General features: G+C 39.9%; 1 long non-coding RNA gene across 1 annotated transcript in view; it reads left to right on the plus strand.

Annotated features, from left to right (window-relative positions):
• LOC110368917 overlaps window positions 1–14,478 on the plus strand; it is a 51,638-nt gene extending 37,160 nt beyond the window's left edge. The window contains exons 3-5 of the long non-coding RNA XR_002428530.2: window positions 969–1,071; window positions 10,286–10,370; window positions 14,369–14,478. This is a non-coding gene — a long non-coding RNA (uncharacterized LOC110368917). The remainder of the gene's footprint in view (window positions 1–968; window positions 1,072–10,285; window positions 10,371–14,368) is intronic.
• The last annotated feature ends 7,257 nt before the right edge of the window (window positions 14,479–21,735 follow it).

Below are 21,735 nucleotides of genomic sequence, written 5' to 3' on the forward strand. Positions count from 1 at the left end.
AAGAGAAGAGGTTGACAAGGTCAAGGCAAACAGGCAGGAATCCAGAAGACAATCAGTCAATGACCACTACTCACGCTAGAGTTTTCAAGAATCTGGCGCCTGAACTCAGAAAGAGACGGGTTTAAATAGAGCGACACACAGGTGAGGCAGCGGCAGTAATTAGAGCAGTCACAGGTGCAGGCCATCAGTGGATAATTGCTAGAGCAGCACAGAGAGCAGCAGTGACACAAAGTCGCAGCAGAAGCTGTGAACGTTACACACAAAGCCTTTTTTAACACATTTACTGAGAAGGTCTACAAATATGCAGAAAGTCTACAAGCAGCTCTCTTTTACAGTCTGTTGATTATCACTCTTTAGATTTAAAAAAGCACATTTCTGTAATTATGATTGCATCAATTATTGTGGTCTGTTTCACTTTGCCACATGATGATCTGTGATGACAGTAATACTTAAAATGTAAAGCAAAAATTGCATTTTCTTGCTACACATTGTAACCAATGAGAGAACAAACCAAAGTGAGTCCAAATCAACGGCTGCATTTGGCGGAAGCTTGTATGACGCACAAAGAAGACACTGACATTTCAAAAAAGACACTTGCTCCATATATTGCAAGACTGACACATGTCAAGAGTGGTGTGGTCATACTCAGCACTAAGTCTGGTAGTTTATTTTATATATACTTCACTACCCTATCCCTACATCCATCACATTTGAATTTTTAGCTTTTATCTTTGAGTACATAATATGGAGCAAATCTAGATGTTTTTACTATGACCATAATTGAATAACGTTTTTTTGCATATAGAGGGATATAATCATTAAAAACTTAATTTGTCAAATTAATTCGGAGCCAGAAAATATTTGGATCTTTTTGTGGTGATGTTATATTTAGTTATATATAGTTATAAACGTTTACATTCTCTGAGTGGTACATGATCTTTCCTGACATTTCCTACTGTGTCCTTCAGCAGTGCATTCAGACAGATATGTGACGACACTGAGGACAACAGAAAGGAATCGGATGCACATGACATTGTGAAGGACTTCATGGTCAAAGCACAGCTTAGACAGGTAAGAAGAACTGTGTCAAAAACTGGAGGGAAGTTCAGAAGAGGAAAAAGAATGAATAAGACATGCTTCATGGACACAAAAGGAATGCAAATACAGGTTTTTCCTCAAAATTCGCTGGAATATTACAGAAGTGGACCTACAAATAAGATAAGATAGGCTTTATTGATCAGTAATCAATAACAAAAAAAGGTGGCAAAAGCAGGAAAAGGTGCATCAGGTATATACAGTGTGTCCATATATATACAGTGGATCAAAAAATAAGAAAAAATAAAAATACAAGGAAATGAGGCAGAGATTTAGGATGTCTTATGTACATTCACAGTGACTATATACATATGTATTGACGTACATTAAAGTGGTAATAAAATAAAATTCAACTAACTCATTAACGGCACAATATATATGTGAAATTAGTGAATGTAAACCTCTCATGTGAATTGTTTCCATACTAATGAGTCATAGGTGGTTAATTTCAACAATTGTATAAGGTGTGGTGCAGTAAATGAACATAACTTCTCTGCATAACTGTTGGAAGACCCCAAAAAAAAGTTTTTGTGAAGGGCAGACTTGATAATGAGGCGCCAAAACAAGAATATCATCACAGCATCAACAAAACATACTGCTGGTGCAGACACACTCCCATCACTTAGGCTGGTTCAGGCGTGAAGCTAGAGAACAGCTTGCAGGGCTCCTACGGGGTGAGATTTCACAGCAGCCTACCTTCGTGCTGGTTTGTTTTTGAAAATACAGCTGTCAAATGGGCCAGAGGAAGACTCACCAGATCCCTTTGCTACTGCGTGCAGGTCTAATCCATCTTTGCCACTGCTAAAAATGCCAGAGTAATCTGATCTCAAATGAAGCTGATTATTTCTAGGTTTACCCAGGACATGTTTAGTGGAGAAAATAGTATTTTGATTAGATGAGACAGAAAGAGAAGCGATTCTCGAAACAATTTTTGCCGATAACGCTAATGAAGCTGCAACTTGACAAGTGAAATAAATTACTTTTTTTCCTGGGGTCCATGGAAGTAAAATCTAAACATGAGTGAAAAATAATCACATGTTATCAGCAAGTCTATGCTTGACTGATGCATTTTTTCCGGTGGGAATATTAGTCATGGATCTCGGCTCATGAATCTTCCCGATTTGACATGAACTTTTAAACAAGCAAGTCCTTGAGCTAGACCACAGACATGCGAGCACTTTTGAGTTAATTAGCGCCATGCATCATATGTCCCTTACTCCACCTACTTGTGGCTTGGGCGACACATTAATTGGGTCAGTGAACGACTTTGTGCTGGCAGAATGTCACAACTGTTTTCATATTCATTAAAGATCAAACTACCAACATGGGAGTCCATTTTTATTATTATTATTATTATTATTATGACTATTATTACTACTATTGTCATGATCAAGCATGTACTAGTAAAGAGCCCCAACTGTAGCCAGTAAGCGACAGGTCGCAAAAGTCATCCCTGCTAAAGATTTTGAGTAGGGTTCATTTGCAAAAAAATCAAGACATCTTTTCAACTGTAAAAGTAAATTAAAGTAGTTCCTTACATGCAACCAAACTCAAACGCATGTGTGTTGACTAAATTTGTACTAATGGGCTCCACCATTGTCATAATTAGCAGAGAGCAGCAATAATAGTCCTTCTGACTTCTATGCATGCAACCATTAAAATACTACCATTAACATCATTACCACCACGAAAACATATCAACAATTCATGCTGAATTAGGGGTAATGTACCAACCAACAGGGCACCCGGCTGAAATGCCAGCATGCTGTTTTCCACTCAGTCTTGCAGGAGGCTTAATCTAGCTGCCCACTCCTGACCCTCAAACACTTATTGTTGTCACAGAAATGGTTCTGCCTTTACTGGTGTGCTCAGCTGTTTTGTGTGTGTGGGTGTATATCAGTTTGTATGTGCGTGTGTGTGTGTGTTTTCCTAAATTGGATTAATTGAAGTAATGGAAGGTTGTCTCACCCTCCCTGCCACGCTTTTTATCTCGCACTAATTGCTCTCCTCTTTTCTGCCTCTATCCATCTCTCCACCCTCACACAATATTTGTCTTTCTCGTCTACCTTCTCTATCAAATGTCTACACAAAGAAATGTTCAACTTTCTCCTGTATTTTCATTATTTGCTTCCTACGCTCTGCACAGTAAGCAATCATGAGAGTTAACACAGTTCATAATAAATCAGAACATTAAAAATGTAACAAACAAGAATAATCACCCAATGTGAAGTACTTGTGAAACTTGTTTCCATGGTGAATGCACAGACGATCCACAAAAATTCTTGCATAATGTTTACGGTAACTCATTTTTGTCAATTTGATCTCATGTGTGCAACATGGGGAAAGGCAAAAACTCAGAGACTGGACCCAAACAAAAGACCAAAAGGCGACACTCTCGATTTACCAATCGGTCTACGTTGCTACCCTAACCTTAAAGTCAAGAAATTTGGGTGGTGACTTACAGAATGAGATCCCGGACATCATCTTCCTCTAGGGTGGCCAGGCACTTCCTTAGAGGGTGAGGGGCTTACCCATCCAAAAGGGGCTTAGAGTAGAACCACTGCTCTTCCACATCGATGTCAGTTGAGGGGGCTAGGGCATTCTAAATGCCCCCTGAACGCCTCCTGTGGAAGGTGTTCCAGGCCCATTTTACCAGGAGGTGGTCCAGGGGATCTTGGCTATACTGGGAACGTCTTGGGCTTCCCCCAGAGGAGCTGGAGGAGGTGTCTCTTTGCTGAATCTGCTGCCACTGGGACCCGATCCCGGGTAAGCGGAAGACAATGAAACTTCTTCAAAGATAAATACTTAATTCTAATACATTATCTTACTCAATGAGGAATAATGGTTCCAGTAAAAATGAGACGGGAGGATCAGGGCTGTCAACATCATGACTTCAAGATTTTAAATTTGTGGCACCAAGGAGTTTCCTGAAAAGTAAGAAAAGTATAGGTTGGCATGAGTTGTTACCACCTGTGTTGACGTAGGAACCTGAAATCTTCTTAAAGTTGGCTGTTTTATCTAAATGAGAGTCAAATGTATTATGAATAGAAACAATTAAGTACTATGATTGTATGCTTTCTGTATGTCTGTTAATGTACGAATAGAAACAGTTGAGCTTTGAATGTTAGTGATGACGCTTGTTACAGTGAAACTAAAGAATTCTAGTCAAGGATTTACTTAGCTTATTGCTTTGTTAATGTATTGTTGTCTTTTCCTTTGTAATATTTCCCTCTGTGATGTTTTTGGAGAAGGGAGGGATCTAAAACAGGTGGGAGATTGGCCCTCGAGGACTGCAGTTAGACATCTGATCTCAGGAAACCCAGCATATTGCACCAAATCATTGACTTGCAGCATTCACCCCTCCTGAAAGGAGTTGTAGTCGCAATGGACAGTCATCTGCATTGTTGTTGACTTAGCATCCATCCCGCATACTGAGCATGCATGTAGCAACAGTAGAGAGGAAAACTCCCCTTTAACAGGAAGAAACCTCCAGCAGAACCAGGCTCAGTGTGAACAGCCATCTGCCACGACTGACTAGAGGTTTAGAATACAGAGCAGAGACACAAATAGAACACAGAAGCACTGATCCCAGAATACTTTCCATGTTAGATAGGGTAAAGGCTGATGATCTGCCCCCCAGGGGGACGTCACCGCTAAACAGAATGCCAGACCAGATGTAGCTACTATGAAGAGAAAACAATAACAGAGAGAACATAAAGTTTAAATGACAATAATGCAGAATTAGAGAATAGTAGAACTCATCAGAGTGAGAAATATATCTTAATGTCCTCTAGAAACCTAAGCCTAAAGCAGCACAACTACAGAGATAGCTCAGGGTAACCTAAACCACTCTACCTATAAGCTTTGTCAAAAATGAAGGTTTTGAACAGGGTGTTAGTTCTGGAATATTTGTCTTAAAACCTCTCAGGGCTGCCGTCTTAGGGCTGAATGGTGGCAATTACAGTTAAATTTTCCTATTGGTTGAAACAATACATGCTTTTGTCTGGTACATGCTTTCATCACCATTGCCTTGTGTTTGGGCGTAAAAGCATCTCAGTCTGTAATACTTCAGAAGCTGGACACCCGATAATTCAGGACAGGAATGGTTTTAAAAAGTTTATTAAAATACTGGTGTTGCTGGAACAGGAATTAACTGGAGTGCACTCAGGAACCACTGCAAGGAAGAGAACAAGGTCTTTGTTTAATGGGTAGGATTATGTACAGCAAGGCAAAACAGTCCACTGCTTGGAGGAGTAAGGAGTAATAAGGCAACCATGTTTTAAATAAATGATTTATCACAAAAAGTAGTTTTAAGAGGTTTGTAGGGGAGAAAGTACGTCTCTCCATCTGTGCCGTCAGTTGTGTCAACAACTATTGATGGTTGCGCATTTATAAAGTCCCTATATAACGTGTCCCTATTTAATGGCCCAGTGAGTGAAAAAAATATGGTTATAATATGGACTGCAAAGATTTATGATGTAGCAATAAAAAACTAAAATTGTAAAAGTAGCTTGAATATGTAAAATGGACAATTGGAAACGGCTGATGGAAGGGTTCCAGATGGCAGTAGGAAACATTAAACTGTTGATGCTGTTGCTGTAAATCACTTTACAACCAAAACTAACATTAGAATCTAGTTCTACACATTATCATTCTGGGCCTGCTCCCATCAAATCTGTCCGGGGAAAGAAGGGACATTCAGCAGAACTTTCCGAGCTGATTGGGGGAACTGACTTGTGTCCAACTACCAAAGTTTGGTTTGAGCAAATCAAGGTATCAAATGAAAATATGTAAGCAGCAGTTGCCATGAGAATCCACAACAAGTTAAGCTGGTCAAAGCACTTCTTGCTATTCTTCTTTCAAAGATAAAATCATGGATTCTTACAAGACAGATGTGATAGCAGCATCTATGCGTACATTCTCCTGTGCGCCCATGTTTATGTTGGTTCAGCTGTGGGCTCGGCAGCTCTTGCTTTCGTCACAGCTGTGTGTCCGCCTTAAACCATAACACTACAACGTGATTGGCCAACTCGTGCTGGGTCGCTTCTCGAACAGTTGAGGTGAGAGTGGGACAAAATGGATTCTCATGTGTTTGTGAACAAACAAATACCGTGAGAATTCAGCTTGCAGCCAAGGGTACGATATTAAAATTTGTGTCGATATAGATATCCAACGTTAATGTTGCTGTTATTGCCAATAACCAATTCAACCCTTTCAACACTGTGGAAGAAAGTGCCACACAACTGACATGCTTGTCTTCTACAACTAACCACCCCATAACCTTGTGCTGCATCCTTATTACTGTCACATGCATCGCTATCACCTCTCAGCTTTACCTATGGGACCAATACCGATATGTTCAGAAATGACTAACACTGGCTGCTACCAATGTTAATGCAGAGGAATCATGCATTTCTACTTTTCTTTTTCATAGAAAAAGATCAGAAAATCAGAACAAACATAGCACTTTATTTAAGGGCACTCAAATGTCCCTTAAATCTGTGTTGTTTTTTTCCCAACCCGGGTTGTCAAGGTACACTGCATGTTTTAGATGCGTCCCTGCTTCTGTATACCTGATTTCAATTGACAGCTAATTAATAGGATTTAGAGAAATTTCTAAACACACTGTCTTTAAAGATGAGTCCAACAATTGACAGATTTAAAAGTGTAACACAGTGTTTAAAGACGTGGCAAGTTTATTTGTAGAGCACATTTCAGTAACAAGGCAATTCAAAGTGCTATACTTGAATAGAACAAAGAAAAGACAAGTGGTGACACTATTAAAGTGTATTCTCTGACGTACAGGGAGCTAGTGTAAGGACTTTAGAACTGGGGTGATGTGCTCTACCATCTTAGTCTTAGTGAGAACGTGGGCAGCAGCACTCTGGACTAACTGCAGCTTACTGATTGACTTTTTTGGCAGACACATGAAAACACCACTGCAGTAATCTATTCTAAATTCTAAAAAATATGGATTTGTTTTTCAAGATCCTGCTGGGACATTAGTATTTTCATCCTGGCAATTTCTTCAGGTGTTAGAAGACTGACTTTGTAATTGTCTTTGAAGGTTTAGAGTCCATCATTACTCCCAGATTTCAGACCTGATCAGTGGTTACTGGCTGAAGCTACTGAAGTTGTGTGCTAACTCTTGATCCCTCTTCCATTGGTCCAAAAAATATTACTTTTTGTTTGTATTCAAATGTAGAAAATTTTGGCACATCCATGGATTGATTTCTTCTGAGCATTTACTCAACGCTTGAATGGGTTCATGTTGATATAGACCTGTGTGTCATCTGCATAGTTACCATAACATACGTTGTTGTTGTAGTTGTTTTTTATCTGAGCTAGAGGGAAAATGTAGATATTAAATTAGAGGGGATCCAAGATGAACCCTTGGGGAATTGCACATATTATTTTTGTCGTCTGATGAAAAGTTATGTACTGACACAAAAAAGTTCTTGTCCTTTAAGTAGGATTTAAACCAGTCGAATGCTGTACCAGCAAGGCCGACTCTGTTTTCTAGGAGTTCAAACAGAATGGAGTGATGAACTTTGTCAAATGGTCTAAGGTCCGATAATATCAGCACTGTGGTTCTTCCACAGTCTTATACGGATGTCATTAAAGGCCTTGAGAAGGGCCGTGTCTGTACTGTGGTGAGCACGGAAACCTGACGAGAAAACGCCAAAGCGGCTGGTCATTGTTAAGAAGATATTTATGTGTTGAAGCACAGCTTTTTCAATATTACTGATAAAGGGGAGGTTGGAGATGGACCTTTAGTTCTGCAGTAGTAGTTTGTACAAATTGTTCTTTTTCAACAATTGGTTTGATAATTGCTGTTTTTAGTGATTAGGGAAATAGACCTGACAGAACAGAAGTATTTATTGTCTGAGTCAAATCAGACATTATGGCAGGAAAAACCTTCTTAAAGGAAGCAATGTGTTATTTGGCAGAATTCTGAAATTTTGTCAAAATCAGTTATAATTGGAGACAACTTTGGTACTTAACTTGATATAGATGTACATACCTCCCTCTAATCTTTTGGATTTTCTCAGTAAAGAAGTTAACTAATTCTTAACAGGCCCTGTAGAGTAGAGTTCAGATGCCACAGTAGCAAGAGGGTTTGTTAAGCTGTCAACCGTGGCTAATGAGGCACGAGCATTATTATTGTTTTTGCTGATGATCTCAGAGAAGAAAGATTATCTTGCATTTTTTAGTTGTAAGTTATATCTGTAAAGTCTCTCTTTATAGATGTCCTAGTGAAACTGGAGTCTAATCTTTCGCCACCTGCGTTCAGCTTTTCAACAATCTGTTTTCACTACTAACTGCTGGAGCACTTCTTTCTTCCCAGAAAAAATACCTTCACTTTAATTGGAGCAATGCGTCAATGACGTCAAGTTTATGTGCACAGTACATTTCAGTGGTCTGAAACTTTAGACTGGAGGTTATCTACCAGGTCATCACTGGTTCATGTCCTCAGATTCTTCTGAAGACAGGTTTATCATCCTTGATATGTGGAGGAGATAGATAGGGTTACGTGGGGTCCACCTTTAGTCCGGTTGAGATGTAGGGTGAGTCCCTCTGTAATAATGGTGATGTTTCTTTCTGTGTCATCTTCCTGACTATGTTTAGCTTGGCTGTTGCAGGCTGTACTGTGCTTATTTACTTTTCCACTTGCTGTACTTTGTTAAAGGACAAAGCTGCTGGTACATTGTTTACAGAATAAAACATGTTGAAAATCAGATGTTTTGCACCTAGCCTATTTAGAGAGAAACCATCTCTCTTCGAAAGATGGCTTTTTCCCCAGAAAATATAAAAGTTGTCAATGAAGGTCACAGATTTTTTGCTGCATTTTTTTTGTAGCCAGCTGTTAAGCATCAGAAGTCTTGAAAAAATTTCACTTCCACAGTAAATGGCTGTGAGAGGTCAGCTGAGAAACATTTTGACATTAAGACCGTCAACTTTATTTGGCAGACTTTATTTGGCAGATCAAATTCTCCTTCAATATTTCTGTTTCTCTTCTGACAACATCACTCAAAGCTTCAGTGCGTATTATGAATTTTTCCACAGTCAGGTACTCTTTCATGATCTCTAGAAGGTTCTCTGAGATATCAGACACTGGACATATAGTCATTGATCATCACTTTTGTATTTTTCTTGTTACAGAAGAGTTTAATGTCGCTCATGGCTCATTTGCATAATTCTAAGGTCTGTGGCCCTGTGGCTCGCTCTTTCTCTGGCAGTTTAGAAAAACAATTTAGAACGAAGATTGTTGTCATACCTTTGACTACTTTTAGGACATGGACAAATATCCTCGGTATTAGTTGAAGTGGAGCAAATCTATTTTGTAGTGGAATGCCTACATTTCCAGCTGGTTCTCTTCTATGACTTGTTGTGAGAACAGCCCACTGTTGTCGTCTCCTTTTCTCTGGGGTAGCGGTGACGGTTCTCTGTAATGTCGGCCAGTTCTCCTTATCTGTGTATGGAGTTCTACCTGTTAGCTGTCTTCCTTGATCTTTTGACTTTGCACCCAGAGACTTCCAGGGGGGCTGTAGGTGGGTTTAATTAAAGATTCATCCGTCTTTGCATCCTTCCTTCCATCCATCCATTGTCTTTAGCTGCTTGTCCTTGCAGGGTCTTGGTGGGACTGTCATCTATCTTCAGCAGTCATTGGGTGAGAGGCAAGTATATACTAGACAGGTCACCAGTCTATCACACGGCAACACAGAGGACAAACAACCACACACACACACACACACACACACACACACACATAGGATAAATTAAAGTACCAGTTAACCTAGCAGTCATGTTTTTGTACTGTGGTTGAACCCAGAGTACCAGGAGAGAAGTGCTTAAAATCGAACTAAAACTAAATTATAACTATCTTTAATGAGACTCAAAATGGCAGAAACAGATTTAAACTTTCACCATACCAAAATCTAAAACCACTAGAGATTTTAAATGCTTCAGCATCTGTGTCGTATAGGATTAAAAAAATTTCAAAGTATCTTGGTGTAGACGCAAAATGTCAAAGGTTTCCTGCTGTGCTTCGGCACAACAGGAAAACAAACTACCTGGTCCGTTTTGAGTCCACATTCTCAGCTACAAAACTAACTGGCTGCTTTGTGAGCTTAAGATGTTGCTTGTTTGACTAAATGTAACAAAAATAACTTATTTCAACCTATTTTAGATTTCATTGCTGATTTCACTCCGTGGAGGTCCGTGGAGCCCAAGGTGTACTCGAGGCGGACTTTGCGTGGACTCGGCGCATTCAGGTACGTTCAGGACTAAATTTTTACAACCGCATATGTGACACTATAAACTTTTGAAGGCAAGAAGTCTTTACATTGAACTGTTTTATATGTGACACCAAGCTTGATACGCTGAGCTGCTCCAAGCAGGTGGTCACAAGGACGTTCTGCATCACAGACCCTCTCTGTTCTTACTGACAGGTGGGATCCTGTTGGAAAAGAAACAGCTCTAGATGCTCAGCTAGCTAATCACACATTTTACCATCCATTCTGCTGCTTCATCACACTGGTAGAAAGTGTGGGAATTGTAGGACATAAAACGTTCTTGGAGAGTCAGCGCGGTGCCGCGCAGCTCACTGTATGCATACAGTACACCCAAGTATGTGGGAGCCTTTAGGCAGCTTGCAGCCAGAATATGTGCTAGCAACAATAAACCTAGTAAGCTAACTGAATATAAAGTTACATTTATTTTGGCCATAAGAGAACAGGGCAGTGTCGTCCAACTACTCTGTCCTCCTGACAGAGACGGATAGAGAGCTGTGTACGTGAAGGGGCGGAGTGACACTTTGAAAGAATATTTGGTGCTCCTTTTAAACCGGTGTGCCTTATGGTCCAAAAATACGGTAAATAGCGCCATTTCATAAAACATTTCATCTCAAGGCACTTTACAAAGTCAAATTCAATCAAATCATACAGAAAGATTAGTCAAAAAGTCGAGCCACAGGGACAGTCCTCTGCATTGTTGATGGCTTTGCAGAAATCCCTCATACTGAGCATGCATGTAGGGACATTAGAGAGGAAACCTCCCCTTTAACAGGAAGGAAAACCTCTAGCAGAACCAGGGTCAATGTGAACAGTCATCTGCCTCGACCGAATGGGAGTTATAGAAGAAAGAGCGGAGACACAAAAAGCACAGAAGCACACATTGATCCAGGAATCCATTCTAAGTTATATGGTTATATGGGATGCCATCAAGGCATCCCCTTGATGGCTTACCATTAAACAAAAAAGAAGATGTTGAAATCAGGTTAAGCTTTGGCTCCAGCAATTTAAGATTTGTACTTGTTAAAGTCTTTGAAAACAATTAAAAATCTTTCCTCCATATCAAGTACCATGTCTTGCGTTTATCTCTTTTTTGTGTTCATACCATGACAAATGTAATAAGGTTTAATGGGTATAGATAATTTTGCAAGGGTCTGTAGAATTTGTCTTTTTTTTTTTTTTATTGCTTTAATGCTATAATAATCATAGTGCCATTGTTGATGGGATATTCCAACCAAATGGATGCACTGGTGTTGGAAAAAGAAAAATATCTATCTCTAGTACAAACCTTAGTACATTTATCATTTTATTGAGGTTTGTACATATAAAAAACAGATAATGTAACTGTAATAGATTGCCGGCAATTCCCTCAGGCTTCTCATCAATCTTGCACAGGCATTAAGCTGGCTGCATGGGGCCTTTATGAGGACCAAGCTCCATAATTAACTAGTTCACCTGTAGGAACTATTTTCCGTGTGTAGCCACTAGCTGCAGAGGACAAAGTCCAGAAGTAGTTACACGATTGCATGTGGAACGCAACCTGCTGGAGGAAACAGGAGCCTGACAAGCAAAATCATCAAACTCAAGTTAATTGTGTCCACAGCCCTTGTCTCCGGTATTGCAAGGCGTCTGTAGATATGAAGGGAAAGAAGGTTTATGACTTTTAGAGTCCAAATTTTCCCAATTCATGCCCCAGAGTGTAAAGCAGATTTATGTTCCCACTTTCTGACACCCTCTGATGGGTAGAAATGAGTTATAGTTAATGACTGAGGAGACTCCTGCTGGCCAAAGGCTCCATAAATTCTGCACCAGGCCATGTCACACTGCCCACACAAGCTCGCTCTTGCTTATTAATAGCAATTTGTCCACCTTGTGTTTGATGCAGTGCGGCTCTGGCTGGCCAGTCCACTGCAGGCCGCTCCCCTCTGTATTCCACTCAAGGTTTAGTGTTCCTTTATGGAAGCTGCAGAACGGTGTGAGGACTACACTGACACCTGCTGGTTACCAGTTTTGCCTCCAGTCGATGAATCTCTTTCCCCATTAACCCGTGCAATGATCCTAGCACTGAATTGATGATATAATGTAACACGGCACACCAGAGTGGATGTATTCATATGGTGATTTGACCATTAGCCTATGACTTTAGACAAATGGAGCCCCATTATGGAGGTGTGAAGGGGGAGAGCTAAGCCTCCAAGACTAGTTTGAATATTTCCTTAAGACATTAAATCATGTCCTACTTTCTGTTACTCTTCTTTGAAAAACCAGCATTGCCTTTAAGGAATCACAAGTCCGAGGCACTCCACTGAGTGATTGCTTGCACTGGTATTATGTCTTAAGAGAAACAATAAATAGCTTAACTCTGAATATGGAAAATCTTCAAGAGACTGTTCAAATGACAAAAAAATAAGTTTTCTTCCTTTTCTGAAACACCCTCCCTGGTCATCCTCTGCAGTGTTGGCTGGATTCACAATTATAGTTGAGAAAATGCATAATTGTCTGTGCGCGTGCTGTTTGATTCCCAGACTGGTAATATAAGTGTGCAGGTAGTTTAGAGCAATCCCCACCCCCCTCCTCAGGCCCTCTTCATTGCTACATTTGATTTTGTGTCTCTTTATGCACTCATTGTCTTTCTATCCTCACAGTCTCGTGCCTGAGCACACACACACACACACACACACACACACACACACACACACACACACACACCCTACCGCCAACTGATATTGAGTCAGCCCCTCTGAGGCGAGGCAGTAATATCTGCCTGTCATCACGGATGTGTTCAAAATTATCAGCACGATTATATTGACACAGAGGATTACATTATTTTACACAAGAGATTATAAATCCTCTGAGGGTATCTGGCTTTGTAAATTGCTATTAAAACTTAATTCAATCTCATCTCTATTTTAATGCATGTCTCTCCGCAAGCCCAAATTAACATAATGTAATGCCAGGAGATTGTAAAAATCCACTATCACCAATTTGAGAGGGATTCTGGATTACAAACACCACACTAACATTTGACTGGGCAGTAATGAGGAACACTCTGTAATGGTGATGTGAGAAGCAAAGGCATGAATGTAGAACCTATTTGTGTGTGTGTGTTGTTGTAGTTCATACTTACCTTGAGACTGTTTCTTTTTTAATGTAATGACTGTGAAAAGGCACTCGACACTGTGGTTTAGTCTTGCTCGTGCAAATTTGGCATAATAAATGTTGAGAACAAGACAAAAATAACTCCCCAAATAAAGTGTTTTCTTTTGCTTAAAAAATGCTAATTTGTTTTTGAGAACATAACAGGATTCAAGCAAATGACTTTCATGTGCTTAAAGCAACTGGGAAAGCTCTCTGTGCTACCAGGGTTGAAGTTGATTCCGTTGCATTTATAAAATATAAACACAAGGTGGTGCTCTTGCACTCTGGGAAAAAGGGCTTTACTTTTTGTAGATGGATTATGTTCTGCAAATTTAGAGGTGACAAAAAGGCTCCTAAGTGATGTGGACCAAAATAAAAAAAAAAAAAAAGCGTTATTTGATTTTAATTCCGTCCATAACAGCATCCCTCAGAACCTAATATGTATTTCAGGGACCGGCAATTTCTAATGCATTCTGGCCTTGAATAAACAGACAATTTTACAGTCATATTCAACAAATTAGAATTTGATAAACTTTTTTGTCAGAATAAAAGTACTTTTAAAAAAGAAACAACCTTTAAGCCTGTATTAAACATACTTTTCATTAAGCCCCCATTTCTGCATGAAAAGGTTTGCTTTTTTTAGTCTGATGCAATATTCTAATCTTAAATGTCGTGTTTATTAACTGGAATGTGTGTGTGTGTGTGGGGGGGGGTCATAATAAACAGAAATAAAGGGTTTAAAACATCACCAGCTTGTTAATCCATGTATAATGTGTTTTCTTTAGTGAATTGAGTTACTGAAATGAAATATTTTTTCACTAATATTCCATGTACTCATTTAGGACCAGAGGGGATAGGTCTTTTAGAGCTATGACCCCAAGACTGAGTTGACTTTGTTGATTCTCTGAAGAAGCAGCTGAAGACCATTTATTCAGATTGACTTTTAACTAGCTATATGCTGTAAGATGTTCCATGTATGTTGTTTTTTTATGAATTTACTCTCTGTTTTGTTTTTTTGTTTTATTTTGAAGCACTTTGTATTTTTATCCTGTGAAATGTGCTGTATAAATGAAGTTTAGTAAGTATTACATGTTTCTCCTTGTTTAACTGTGGGGATGGTGTATTTAGGCTATGTCAAGTTGGTCATCTTAATACTGAGATGATATTACACACAGATGGACTTTAAAAGCTGGTTGCAGTGGATTTCATTTAAAGTGGCAGGGTTTAAATGCAAGATTTCAGAAATTTTGAAAACCTTCCTTCATCTTTACTGTGATGCATTGTTTTATGTATACCATATAATGTCCCATCCCCTGATACTCTGAAGATAATAGCTGAAATGTGAGAAAGTTCAAGAGGGGTGAATGATTTTACGAGGCACTGCACACGATTGTGACATACAAACTATACATTTCCCGATGAGAAAACGGTTGAACGGCATAATTATTATATTAAGAAAACAGGGCTGATATTGCGTGAGAAGAAATGAAGTGTTTACTTTCATTTCCATTATGAGGGCAGGGCTCGACATTAGTAAAACGGCGTGTGATCCGTCTCCTTCGGCGCAGGCCTGGTTAAATCGTTTAGAAAATTGAACAGGGCTGTTTTAATGTGATTAAGACACAAGTTGAGCGCACTGCCCCCTCTCCTCCTCCTCATCATGGCTTCTCAGTCTCTGGACACTGCAAATGTCAGCCGTGTCCTGCTAGTCAACAGAGAGAGGGGAGACGTGAGTGGCGCACAGGCCTCAACCGGCCTCCGTGAGGACAGAGGTTCAGGAACAACAATGCATGTCTACATGTTTTCATTTTTTTCTTTCAGTGGGAAGGTAGTTTGTTGTTGCACGGCAAACACCCGATCCCACCTTTCTCCACTTGCTTCTCTCCTCCCCTCTGAGGCACTCTCTGGTCTTCTGACCATTCCCCAGTCATTTCAATCTAAATGCAAATTTCATCAACCTCCCACTGAAAAAAAAAAACCCGGATATAAGTATCAAAGCCTGTGTGTTATTCATGTGTCGTGTGGCGTGTCGCTCACTATAGCATCTCTAGTGCAGAAAGTTGACCATCTACCCTTCCGAAGAAAAATATACATCTGTGCTTTTGCTCTTTTTCATAATAAATGCACAGCTCCTCTCCCCTCCTGTTTTCCTTTCTCTGTCCTATTCTTCCCAAACAGCCCACCCCTGGTTACATGCCCAGTTTCTGTCCACTTTGACACAGTGTTTCCCCTTAAACCAGCCCTCGCACATTCATTCTTGGCTTCTTTCAACCCTCCTATTAGAAACCCCCATAGTAGAAATTAATCCTCCATATGATGTGTTTTTTTCCCCCCTTTTTGCACTAAACAGCTAATTGAGACTTTGCACCTGCAGTCTAACCAACACTCACCAGTTCCTGTAACACACACACACACACACGTTTTACCAGATAATCCATCCTGCTTTTTTTTTCCCCTCATCTGTTTCTTTTGCACTTGGTCTGAGTTGAGGCACCAGAGTGATAGGTGGATAGAGTGAGGATAGGTGCACTGAGAGCAGGGAGGTAGAGAGGCTAATGGAAAGAGGCACGGTGCCACAGGGAGGCTGCGCTCCGGGGGATGTTAACATGCAGGTTGCATATTTCAGAATTGCAGAGCAGCCTTACCTTGCAGCGCTGGGTCACTGAAGCACTTCTCCCCTCATTGTTTTAGTATATATCTATATATTTATATATGTATGCATTTTTGGAGGGAAGTTATACACATGCACACGCCTGTTTAGTTGTAGATGTGTACGCAGGCATCCAGGCAGCAGGAGCTGCAAACATGAGGCACTGATGTGAAGGGATTCTCTGCCTCTCCCTCTTTCTCGCACTGCAGCAAGAAGCACTCATCAAACTGCAACACGCATCTCACAGAAGCCCTCAGATACAGCAGCAGCAGCAGCAGCAGCAACGGCAGTAGCAGTGGCACAGAATCAGCTTCCTGTTAACACACAGACGTGACACAGCGACAGCCAACAGCTTAACACGATGCTCCCCAGCTGGCTTTGCTCTCAGGTGGGCCACTAAGGTCTGCCAGATAAAAGCTCGCACTGAAGGGTGTTAGGCGTTTTAACCAGAGGGGTAACTCTCTCTCTCTCTTGCTCTCTTTCTCTCTCTATCTCCCTCTCGCCATGCCCCCCCACCCCCCCCACGTAATATCTGACATTCATGCCAGGCTGCCTGGTATAAGTCAAACACACATCTGTGTGTCCTTGGTAGGTCAGGTTCTGGGCCTGCACGCCGTCAACATGCACTGGGCTCCAAACGAGCGCTCCTTTTTAACATCCTTGTCACGATCCCCAGCGCTTGTCACAGCATAGCAGCAACTCCTTTGTCATACACATCACCGATGTCGTTATCCAATAACAGTGCCATGCGGAGGTCAAAGTTTAGGCTGCAGGTTGTGCATGCAAAAAGGAGCTCATTTACTTTGGTTGTGACTTCTGCGCAATGTTAAACTGGTCACATTTCTGTTTTGACCTTTGAGTGTTTTTGAGTTCCAAAGAGAGACAGCAGGAGGCAAAAATCCTGCACAATATAAAACGTTTTGAATCTGTAGTTGGGAACCTTATTCAAAGGCTGTTAAATCTCGTCATTGTCCCATGGCTTGTGTCTCACAATGTCTGAGATTTACATAAGGGCGTATCCATAACCTTTAGGTGACCATAGGTTGTTACTGTGCCTTACAATAGTATCGATACCTTTTGAACTTATTTTCATGTTGTCAGTTACCAACCACAAACATTTGTGCCATTTATTTAGGATAAAGCAGGGGAAAAGTATGAAGTGGAAGGAACTGGATCTGTTTTTTAAATATTTTCACACACACAAAAAAAGAAATCTAAAAAGTCTAAAGTGCATTTGTATTCAGCTCCCCAGAGTCAATAATTCAGAATAACAACTTTTTGCTGCAGTTACAGTTGCAGGTGTTCTGAGGTGATTGTTCGCCAGCTTTTCACAACCAGATACCAAAAATTTGCCCCGTATTTCTGTACAACAGCTCAGGCTGAAGCAGATTGGATAGATATTATCTAAGAACAGCAACGTTCAAGTCTTTCAGGAAATTATCAATTGGATTTAAGAGTGGACTTTACCCAGGCCTTTCAAACACAATAGCATGACTGTCATTAAAGCTAGCCGACTTCTCATTATCTCTTATCAGCGTTCTTTTCCCGCTGAAGAACAGCAGCAGCACAGAATCATACAGCCACCAACGGTTATTACCACGAGGAGGGTGAAACACGGTAAGAAATGTAAATTTTCCTCGTGATCTTCTTTCATACAGGCTAGATTTGTGGTGTGAATAACCTGTGCAGTGAATCTCTGCAGCTCCTCCAGAGTTACCATGGACATCATGGTTGGTCTCTCTAAGCCTGAAGTCTGGAATGTCACATCCAATGGTAACATGTCTGCTTCGTCCACTTTTAAATACAGTAAAGGTAATTTTGGCAACACTAAATTTTATCAACGTAAATATGAATATAAACTCTTTGAGAATCACCACAATGGTGCCTCAAAAAAGGTTATTTATATAAATTGCATCTTGTCTTTAGTTTTTATATTTTATGTTTGTAAAGAAATGGGAACAAACCTGGTGGTAATAAAGCACCTCACCACCCAATGTAAAGAGAACTCTCTGCTAAGTTGTCTGTCGTTTGTATATGGAAAACAGGCTCATCATCTGAGATTTGGAACTTTTTATGTCAGTTAGCTAAGTGGCTAAACAAAAACCAAAAAGTATTTATTTTAAAATAATCAAGTACTAAACTGAAAATTAGAAAAAAGTCCAAAGACACCTCAACATAAACCTACCGAGATCTTCTGAGAAAAGTGTTGAAAGTCAGGTTCCCTGGAAGTCAACCTAACATTATAATGGTGATAACACGATAACACCCACGCTAAACATTTCATGAGCAAAAACTGGTAAAGGGAAATCTTATGTTTTTGTTTTTTTGTTTGGTATTTGTTCCATGTCAGAATAAGTCTCCTTGAACACTTATACATGATTGTCACAGTGTTAGTTTTACTGCATTCATTTAAAAACTGCTGCAGGATTTGTTGTTCATATGTGAGAGGACCAGTTCCAGAGGAATGTTGCTTCTCATTCCTGGGATTATTCGTCCATATCAAGGTAAACTTTCACTTTGCAGTTTCAGATGACTTTTTTTACATCTCATGATAGCCTCACCTTCGATATTTACAACAAGCATTGTACTTTGATTCATTGTATTTTAAGGAATGGAGCACTTTCCTGTCAGGAATTAGCTAAACTGCAATATTGCCACTCGGGGTCTTTGAGGAAAACTCATCCAGAGGCATCGCTCTCTGTTTGGATTTTAGACGGCTCGGTTGTTGATCTCTGGGCCCCATGCAAATGTAAAAAGCATTACAGAAATATATTTGCCACATCCAGGCCAGTAATATTTCTCAGCAGAGTGTTTTCAGCTGGTGATACGGCTTAAAGCTTAAATCCTCTGGCCGTGTGTCGGGCACACCAACACAAATAGGCCAAACTGCAGAGGGTTCAGGTTTTAGAAAGTAAAAAATGAAGAAGCTTCTAAATATTACTATTTCTTCCCTGTAACCTTGATACAGAGCATTTACATATGGTAAGTTTTTTTTATTATTCATTGCAGATTCAGTTAGTATTAGCAGTCACACATTTGAGGAAAAAAGACCCTGTTTAAAGCATATCAATATTTATAAACCAGTGCCAGCTGCTCTGTCAGCATCTCAGAATTTTGCCCAGATTAAAAAAGGGATTAAAGTTTCATACAGATGAAGGATCACAAAATGATTGCACAAATGTTGTTTTAGGTGCTGATGAAAACAGCAGAAAATCTGTAATTCAGTTCTGTTAAGAAGCTGTACATGCACTGGTTACAAGCTTTGTAGCAATTCTTTTCCACAATGGAGTCGTTATTACAAGAACAAATCTGATCAGTTTTACAACAAATCAGTGCACAAACTTGAATTTATTGTGAATTTATCAACATTAAAAAAGACTTCATCAAGATTTGACATACATCTTTAAAGGGGACATGTCATGCTTTAAATCCTTCCTTTTCACATTTAAATCATTCATTTGGGGTGCATATTATCATGATTTAGGTTTTTGTTTTTTATTTTGGAGTTTTCCGGAATTTTCCAGAAGCAGCCCTGTCACCTCTCAGCCACCACTCTGCTCTTGATCAGATCCACCTGCTGCACTAATTAGAGTCAACTCTGCTCACCTGTTCACTTGCCTACTTATACCTGCCTCAGTCATCCATTCACTGCCAGAACGTCTCGTCATGTGCACTGCTGCCTTGTCACGCTCAGTTTCTGCGTGTGCAGCCTGTTGGACTCTTTGCCCGTGACCTCTCTGACGTTAAGTTCCAGTGCCTGCGTGCTGCTCAGCTTTTGCCCTGTTTTCTGTGAGGTCCAGCCGCTTGCCCTGCACGTGCTGGTCCACTGCCGGTCTGCACCTTCTGTTCTGGTTCGCTCATGCCTTAATCATTCTGCTCAAGTCTGTCACTGCCTGCGACTCCCGTTCATTGTTGGTTCTGCCATTTCACCCCACCTACATCCTCTGGTCTTCTGCCCATTAGTGCTTGCCTTTCATTGTTTTAGTTATTGCATGAAATAACAAAGATGGAATAACTCCAAGATCAACAGTTAAAACTTGGACACAATAAGTTTTTTCCCAATGACCCCAAACATACACAAAATACCTGTTTAAGAGTGCATATGGTTTTGGACAGTTAGCCATAGTGCTGAAGCTAAGGCTAAGTTGCAACCCTTTATCACGCTGTGGGGAAAAAAAGGTGTCAAACACATCTGAGACATACTTTTAAATTTAATAAAAGCTTATTGAACATGTTATAGCCTTGCAAATACAAGTGGAGTTACTGACTTATTACATTTATATATCTATCTATGTATAAATAGATATATAAAGAGAGAAAGAGACTTGTCCCACCCTAAGAGGCCTCCATTTACATTATCCTATAATATTTCAACGTGCTTCTGCTTCCACACCTAGATTAACAATTTCAGACAAGACCCATAAATCTATTACACCTAAAATTTCCAGATTTTTACTATATACTGAATTATACAGTATGCCTTGTATTTAAATTTGATATGTGATGCAATGATACTAGTATAATATAAATAATAATATCACTGAAATAATTATAACTATAATAGTTTAGATCAAGAGTCTGAAATGCTAAACAGATCCACTGAGTGCAACATGTGCTTTTACAGAAAATCAAACAATAGTGGTTAAATTGAAGCTTGCTAAGGGACATTTATCCAACTCATAATCAAGATATCTGTATACATTTGAAGTCCTATATGTATTTTGATTCTATTCTGAATTAAAGAAAATTCTAAATATATTCATTCTGGTGTAACAACTATTTCTGAAAAACAATTTCAGTTTTATGTATAATAACTCCTCTCAGAAAAGAAATAGCTCAAATGCACCAATAAAAGCCTAAACTGTATGTTTTAGTACAGTGATTTAAAAAAAACTCTCCAAAACTAATTTCCATCCTAAATGCAAGTTTCTGTTTAGTTTCATTAAAAAATGTCCCTAAATCTTTTGAATTTGACTGAAATGACAGATACTCTGAAAGCTTTATCTGGTTAAATATACACATCTATTCATCTTAAATTCTGAATATGTGGCTGATGTAGTAAACACAGACTGTATATTATTCTGCCCTGAAGTGCAGAGTCTTATTCACTCCCGTCTTACTATCACAAATTCCTCATATCCATTTTTCCTCTTCATCACTTTCTTTAGAAAGTGTTTTTAAAAGGTTGCGTGTCTTCCCTCACTGCATCTGATCTCTTCCACATGACTGGCTCATTTTTTCTGACTGGCCTGGATGTGAGTCAGGGCTCCTGCGGTGAAATAGGAGACCAAGCAATGGTCACCTGGGGTGACAACGGAGGGACTTCATGCAAGACATAAGCAAAAAAAATAAAATTAAAAAAAGCACCCTGAGTGCATTTTAAGGAGCAGCTGATGTGGTGAGAAGCTACCTGGGCCAGAGGGGGTCAAACTGCAACACTGCAGCCATTACTGTCAGAATCGTTGCTTGGCAATTTGATTGACAGGCTGTCAGATTGAGTGTGTGGATATTCAGCTGCAATGAAGTGCCAGGAGGCATGGATGGTGCTCAGAGGTCCAC

Source organism: Fundulus heteroclitus, chromosome 15 (assembly GCF_011125445.2).
Source record: "Fundulus heteroclitus isolate FHET01 chromosome 15, MU-UCD_Fhet_4.1, whole genome shotgun sequence".
In the NCBI taxonomy this organism is placed as follows: domain Eukaryota; kingdom Metazoa; phylum Chordata; class Actinopteri; order Cyprinodontiformes; family Fundulidae; genus Fundulus; species Fundulus heteroclitus.